Here is an 8451-nt window from a genome sequence, read left to right on the forward strand (position 1 = left end):
TGAGCGGTTGATCCTCTTTCCCTGTCAGAACCTTGCAAGCCTTACAGTCTGTCTTTATTCCTCAACACATCACTGATTCTTGCTTTTTAAGCAGGAGAGAGTGTGCAAGCAAGAGAAAAGAGAGGGAGAAGGCGGGCGGGCGAGGGAGGGAGGGAGGGAGGGAGAGCGAGAGGAGGGGGAGCAGGCTGTGGAAAGCAGGGGCTGGGAGCTGTCTGGCTGGTGACAAGGGCAGAGAGAGAGAGAGAAGCAGGAGATGGAGAGAGCAGGGTATTCCTGCACGGTGCCGTTCTGCGTGGGTTTGGAGAAGACCTTCAACTGGAGAGATCTGAGGGACCCTTGTTCATGATGCGTAACTCGTCTAAACCTTTAGCGTGAGATGCAGCTTCCTCTCTAGAATTAGGCATGATTGTCTTGCGTGTCTGTTTTATTGACATCCCCGACTGCTTGACGCACTGATCACCGGAGGCGTGATGAATAGACTCTGTATGGGGACACTGGGATCTCTCTCTATGGACTTACCGTAAACATTTCCAACGATCCAAGTGGCATTTAGACTGACTCCTCAGTTTGACTCTTCAGTCTGTCAGCATCTCCTCCACTCGCCGTGGAGCAGGTTGGTGAAACGATGTGCCTTGATCTGAGGTTACCAGTTCTGCATGTCTCCCAGATGTAATTTTACTCTTTGTCGTCCTTGAAGGAATTTTCGATCTCGTTTCCATCTCGTTCATTGTAATTTTTGCCTTCAAATCTGACTCTTGTTGAATGTAGTCAATGGAATCGGGAGCATGCTTTTCATGCAGGTGTGGAGAGGTGGGCACATGTCTGCATGCTTAAAATAGGTGTGAGAGGACCAGAGAACAGTGTTATGAAGAGAATGAAGTCTGCGAAGAAACATGAAGGTGTGAAAGAGCACAAAGGACATTAGCTAAATTCTTTCCCACTCTAGGGAACGAGGTCACGGTTCACTTCTTTTTGACATACTTGCCTGAATTGTCTCTTTCTGTGAATTCTTTGATTTCTTTCCGCTGTAGAAGCCACTGAACATTATTTGACTCTTTGAATTTATTTTCTGTCCTTGATCTGTTGAGAAATTCTGGACCACATGAACCGAACCGGGACCTCACAGTCAAAAACCACCTACCTTATCTCCCTCACCTTGGTGAAGGTAGAAACCACTGAGGAAAATGAGTTGGAGAAGTCTAGGCTGGCTGTGGGGGGAGCAGTGTACGATTCCGATGGAGCGAAACATCTCAAGCACACTGGATTCAATAATGAGGGCCAGGAACGCCAGAAAATGGGTGAGGCTGTTGAGCTGGAAGCTGGAGAATCTGTCAAATTCTCAGTGGAACAGGAAATACTCCAAAGCCCAAGCGAGGACAAGGCACTTTTTGCAGATGGTGTTCATCCCGGAGATAGACAAAAATCAATGATCTCACCCACCACAGAGAATGGAAGAGCCAGAGAATCCACTGGAATGCCCCAAACCTCTTTTTCCCGGGATGTAGCTAGGCATCTTGGTGACATCCCAGTCCGTGCAACCCAGCGGCCTGTGTCGCTCCTTAAAGCTCACGGAGGTGGCCGTGAATTTAAAGAGTCCAGAGAGAGCATCCATGCCTCCTCCAAGAGCCTTGACCGTAAGGACAGTCGGACCAGGATCCAGTCCCCAACCAGCCCAACTCCTGGATCTTTTCGGGCATCGTGGGCTGTAAGCGAGGTGAAACCTTGCGATGAACACCTCAAAGGGGGTGTTGGGATGAAGAAACCCACTGAAGGGGACATCATAGCCATGCGAACCCAAAGCCCTCGAGCAGAGAGATTAAAGTCAGGATCTACATCTCTTCCGACCCCTGTCGCCTTGATTACCAAGCCTCAACGCAAAGGAAAGAGTCGCACCCTGGACAACAGTGACCTGAACTGTCTATCTGAGGACCTCCTGAAGTGCAAAGGTGGTCAAATGGTAGCAGACTTTAGAACAGCTCAGTCCCAGGGGGCTTCAGCACGTGACCGCAAAATGCTAAGATTTATTAGTGGCATTTTTACCAAGAGCACTCCAGTTGCAACCAGTGCAACCATTGTGACCCCAGTCTATAGCACCATTCAGAGGGAATCCAGTGAAGAGGAAGGTAGGAGAACATGACTTACTCATCCATTCACAACTGAAACTCTCAGATAAATAGAAGCAGGATTGTTTATGAAAATGGGAGGGGGTCACGCCAGGTAGTTTGCACATTTTGTAAATGAGGGCTTCCTTGTGTATGAACATCTGCAATCCATTTACAAGTTTTCTAAATGCTGCATTTACATTGAAGGGATTGTTCACCCAAAAACGTGTCATTCTAAACCTGAATGACTTTTTTTCTTCTGTGAAACACAAAAGGAAAAAAGTGTTTTTATCCATGCAGTGAAAGTCAGTGGGGTGTAAAACAATATTGGACTCCACTTATTTTTATTGTCTGAAAATAAAAAAGACTTTTTAAAAACATCTTTTGTATTCCACAGAAGAAAGAAAGTCATACAGGTTTGGAATGACATAAGGACTGATGACAGAGTTTTTATTATTTATTTAACTGATTTATTGTCTTGTTGTTTTAGTTGGCATTAATTTTAAAAATTGACATGTGGAAGTCTGTACACACATTTGGGGAATTCTGCTTTTATTAATTCTAATGCCTAGGGGTGTAGATTTAAGACGCTGAAAGCATCCTAGCCTTTTCTTTATAACCACCCCCTACTGTTTCTGTTTCTGCACTGGAAAAATTGGAATGGTAAACAAATTTGATAATACCCATGCCACAGGCAGCATAATTTTGCCCAACATCCTAATCCCATCTTTGATGTTCCACCCACTTCCTGTATTCTGATCTCATTCTTTCATGGAAGCTTCAATCCTTTCATCACCAGCCTCTTAATTTCAAACCATATCCAGCCATGAATTTTAGCACTCTAAACTGGAGGTGAAGCATTGGTTTTTGTAGTGGAGAAATAACTCAAATACGCAGACAGTGTCTGTATCCACAGGCATTTCAAATCCACCCAAGCAAAGTAAGTCGGTTTTCCTTCTAATGATCTGTTGTAATGTTGCAGAGATGCCTTCAACTAATTTATATGCAGAGCTTGTTGAACAAAGGATTCTTTTCAAACAACGTCTATGTTTCTCAACAATATAGATTTGATGATTAGGTTCCTTATTTGGTAGGATATAATTGGTAATTGTACAAGTGAAATTCAATACAGGGGTGTGTGATCTATATGCTATGAGCAAAAGGTCTGATGTGTCTGTACACACAACGCATGCGCATACAAAATATTTACGTATGTGTTCTCCGAGTGAACAGAAGCAGTGGCTGGAGGTGGGGTTGTCATGGCAACAGGGAGGGCTGAGAGAGTTGCCTGTTGTGTGGCTGGGTTATGCCAGGGAGCGAGTCACAGATGAAATGAATGGGAGTGAGGGTATGCGAGGAGGGGTCCTTTTGACAACGAGAGAGACCAGCTTTAGAATTGAACACATAGAGCGTCCGTTTAGATGGAGGGGGTGGCGTGTTGTATATGGCACATAAGGATCGCACTGTCTAACCACACTGGCTCGACTCCTGATGTGCCCTGCCATACAATGACCTCATAGAATTGCGCTGAATTCGGAGGGGGTTAAACCTCTTCCGTTGTGTCGTGGGTGGCGCGTGAGAGAGGAAACTGCAAACAGCACTAGTGCCAACTCAGATGGTATGCCGATCTAAGCTGTGAACTCCTGCATCTGTGCGTCGTGAACTGCTTTAATCAGTCCACGCCGGTCACAAGGGTACTGTATCGCACCGAAGCACCCCCCTTAACAAAAGCATCTCATCCGCTGCTTGCTGCACCCACAGGGTGACACAGCTGTGCAGGCACACAAAAAACGAGGTGACGTGCTCGTCTATCACTGTGTGCCGGATCTGAACCTCTGGTGAAAAATAGTGAGCGTGTGCTAAGACTTCCAATATAAAGCGGAGAGGGGTGTGGGAGCTCCATGCTCACTGCTGCACTGATACACCTGCAGTCCTTCACGCCCTGTGAATTATCAGAGATTTATAACACCTCCAGATGAACCGTCATCTGAGGCTACAGTGCAATCAAACTGCACTTCGATGCAGCATAGAAATGTGCAACAGAAGGGCTGAGCAATGCCTGATCTGTGTTTAAATGGACACAGATTGCTATAAGAAAGCATCCTTAGGCCTGAACTGAATTTGATAGTCATGAAAAATGAAGGGAAGTGATAATGTCATTAATTCTGCTGCTCAGTGAGTGTTGTGATCACTGTATAGTCATAAAATCATGTCTCTTCCTGTAAGTGAGTCATCTGAAGTTTCACATCACTGACATCAAGGGTCAGAACAAGGGGATTTAAGGCCGTAGATCAATATGAGAGATCTTTTCTGGAAAACAGAAATACAGTAGCTGACCTACCGAGACTAGAATATTCATAAATCAGCACATATCCCATTCCATTTTCTGTTATATGATTCATTCATCTATTTTTCTGTTGCAGTTTTATTTATATTATACTTGGTAAGCACCAATACAGACTAGAATATTACAAAATATAGAACCCCAGTTTGATCTAAATTAGACAATGCACTTAGAAGATATGAGACTCTTCCTGATTTCCATTTTTGTCATTCATTTAATCCCATGCCATGGCAACACCATTTGAGATATCAAAAATCTGTTTGTCATTCAGCATCTTCAATGTCTTGGTGTTTTACGTTGACCAACTTTGGTGATCACATGAGTTTGAACATTTCCGAGATTTAAAAAAAAATCCACATTCAATCCAAAATAGCTTACTTCCTGTTGGGCGGAGCTAATGACTATGATATAGAAAGTTGTCCGGCTTCATGAGAACAATATATTTCTGAGTTTGGTGACTGTACATAAAACTAATGCCACCACTTTAGTCAAAAGGGGTCATCTTGAATATACAACCTTTTGTATAATATATAATACTTTTTACTTTGGAAAACACCCAAAAACACCCTAGCAATTGCATAAAACACATAGTGACACATTAAAAGCCACTCAAACGCCCTACAGTGTCATAGCATGAGGGTGAGGTGTTTTGCACACATATTTTCTTCATTGATTTGAAGTTATGACTTAATGTTGACTTTTAATTTTTCAGCTTCATGTGCCAATAGCCAGGAATGGACCCTAACTCGTGCTATTCCAGAACTGCGATTGGTGAGAAAACTTAAACACTTTTTTTTTTTAATTCCTGAAGCATATAAACAACAATTTCAAATAATTTTAGTCATACATCTATGAAAACAATATTTCAGTTGGTTTAGTGTGCTAAAAAGATTTATTTTTAACTTTTGTCATACTGTTGAGTAAGGATACATCTTTGCCTGTAGGAAAGAAAAATCACAAATGAGATCTCTTTAAAATCCAAAATGTTTCTTCTAAACACCAACAAAATTAAAAGAGGACAAATGGAGACTTGTGCTTAAATCCTGCTTAAGTTTCTCATGTGAAAAGACCCTAGTAGTCTCAAATGTGTCCTCAGGAGTTTCAGATGAGATCTGTTTTTTGGAGTAAAATATGATCTTTCTGCCGCATACAGGGGGTTCTGGGTAGCCTTCGCAGTGGAAAATCTGCTTTAGTAAACAGATTCATCACAGGAAGTTATCTTCCACTTGAGTCGCATGAGGGTGAGAACTTTGTTCTTTCTCATCTCTTCTATGAAGACTGTCATTTTAACCGTTTAGGGGTATTATTGTTATCTTATCTTTCGCTTTTGTCCTCTTTTTCTTCTCTGGAAGGGGGAAGATATAAAAAAGAGGTGTTGGTGGAGGGACAGAGTCATTTATTGCTGATCCGAGAGGAATCTGGCCCACCAAGTGCACAGGTGTGTTATTTCTGCTAAGTACACTTGAGACAGAAACATACTGTATGTAAGACAGAAATATTTGGCCAAAGTGTGCATCTTCCTCTTTTTTATACTAACATTAGTGTGGCGGTAACAAACTGCCAGCAAGTTGTCTAGGCCATTAAACCAGATGTGTTTAACTAGAAACTGAAGAAGAATTTTTGCAATTACGTTACAATTGCAAAAATCCCTCGTGGAAAGATTAAGAATGCTGCATTCTTATGTTGTGTTATGAATTGCTTCTTTAAATTTAGCTTGTGTAGCAAAAAAAAAGAGAAACTTTTTTATGTATGGTAGCATTCAAAAGTCAGTAACTTTTTAAAAATATTTTTGAAAAAAGTCAGCTTCACCAAGGCTGCATTTAGTTGATCAAAAATATAGTAAAAACAGTAATATTGTGGAATACTACTATTACATTTGAAAATAACTGTTTTTTTATTTGAATACATTTTAAAAAGTAATTTATTCCTGTGATGCAAAGCTGAATTTTCAACATCATTACTTCAGTCTTCAGTGTCACATGATCCTTCAGAAATCATTCTAATATGCTGATTTGCTATTTATTTATTATAAATGTTGAAAACAGTTGTGCTGCTTAATATTTTTGTGGAAAATTTTATTTTTTCAGGATTCTTTAAAGGGGTCATGAACTGCCTTTTTATTATTTTTGTACTGTTCTCTGAGGACCACTTATAATGTTATCAAGATTTTTACATCAAAATACATCATAATTTAGAAGTAATATGCTATTTTCTGTCCTCATCGGAACGCTCTGTTTGAATAGGTGTGGTGGATTGTAGACTCAGAAGTAAAAGCCCACTGCTATGATTGGCTAACAGTTGTGTATGTTTGACAGCCTACATCCTTCACAGATGGACGCTGCTGTGATTTAGGTTAAAAATGCATAAATACTCGGTGCATATCAAACGATCTGTAATAACAGACAAAGCAATAGTGACCACGTAATAAAAACAGTTACTCACACTTGTATGGTGCTGTTGGATTACTGTTGGATCCAATAGGCTATGTTCGGCACAGCATCGTCTTTTAGTTTCAATCTTTGCTTTGTTTATAAACAAATCCGCAGTAAAATGAAGTGAACAAAGGACCAAGTTCTTATTGACGAAACCTGGATCTTCATTAAATATAAAATTAATCCACTCTTTCCTAATGTTAAGATCAGAAAGAAGGAAGGACAATGCAAAGACTGTTTTTCCACAACTTGGCACTGCACAGCATCTTGTTTTCTTCGGAGCATCTTTTTCATTTGGTTTCTGCGTTCTGCGTTATTTGCACTACATGACATATGCAAATCGGTGGGCGGGGCTAAACAGGCAGTGATGTAGAAGCAGGCGTTGATCTTCTTCTGTGGAGGCGGGGTTTAGCCACACTATCACGTCATAAAGTGACACATTCCACAACCTGTCATTTTGGCAGGTTGGCTTCAATATAAGCTGTTTTTAGACTAAGTTTTGAGTTCTGAAACTTACAGGATGTTTTTATAGTACAATGACCTCTTATATGTCAAAAGATCAAGGGAATTTTGATTTCTCAGTTCATGACCTCTTTAATGAATAGAAAGAAAAGCAGTTATTTGAAATTGATAACTTTTGTAACATTATAAAAGTCTTTACGGTCACGTTTGAACAATTTAATGCATTCTCCTGAAATAATTCCGGATAAATCAAACTTTTCTGACCCCAAACTTTTGAACAGTAGTGTATTCTGCTTTAAAGGAATAGTTCACCCAAAAATGAATATTTGTTGAAAATTTACTCACCCTCAAACCACCCAAGATGTAGATGATTTTGTTTCTTCATCAGAGTATATTTGGAGAAATTTAGCATTACATCACTTACTCACCAATGGATCCTCTGCAGTGAATGGGTGCCGTCAGAATGAGAGTCCAAACAGCTGATAAAAACATCACAATAATCCACAAGTAATCCACACCACTCCAGTCCATCAATTAACATCTTGTGATGCAAAATGATACGTGTTTCTAAGAAACAAATCCATAATTAAAGGGGTCATATGATGCGATTTCAAGTTTTCCTTTCTCTTTGGAGTGTTACAAGCTGATTGTGCTTAGATAAGATCCCCGAAGTTGCAAAGACTAAAGTCTCAAAACCAAAGAGATATTCTTTATCAAAGTTAAGACTCTGCCACGCCCCCCTAAAACGGCTCGTCCTAACACGCCCCCACATATCTACCCCACTATGTGGAAATATTTGCATAATGTGCCCAAATGTGCACGCAAAGAAAGAAGGCATGGTTTCAGTAACCGCAGTTAGTGTGTTTCTAGGCGAAAGCAAAAGCACTTTATTTCACCTTCCGAAAGTAGATGCATTTAGGAATCTTTAAGATTACTTACAACAGAACAGCAATGCATTTTATGGACGACCGTTTCATGAACCTAGGAGAGGAGGTAATTCTGACTTTGCTATGACAATCTGGCGCTTCTGAATCAGCTACTGTTTTGTTATTAGTTTAAGTATTTGCTATTGACCGTTCAAATGCGGAGTTTTGCGCATCGTGTGTATGTG

The 8451-nt window shown here is 40.7% G+C and overlaps 1 pseudogene; it reads left to right on the forward strand.

Moving 5' to 3' along the window:
* Positions 1-224: 224 nt before the first annotated feature.
* The window catches only part of LOC107706989 (arf-GAP with GTPase, ANK repeat and PH domain-containing protein 1-like), a 20965-nt pseudogene continuing 12738 nt past the window's right edge, over positions 225-8451 (forward strand).

This window comes from Sinocyclocheilus rhinocerous, unplaced genomic scaffold (assembly GCF_001515625.1).
Source record: "Sinocyclocheilus rhinocerous isolate Xijiao unplaced genomic scaffold, SAMN03320098_v1.1 scaffold714, whole genome shotgun sequence".
In the NCBI taxonomy this organism is placed as follows: Eukaryota; Metazoa; Chordata; class Actinopteri; order Cypriniformes; family Cyprinidae; genus Sinocyclocheilus; species Sinocyclocheilus rhinocerous.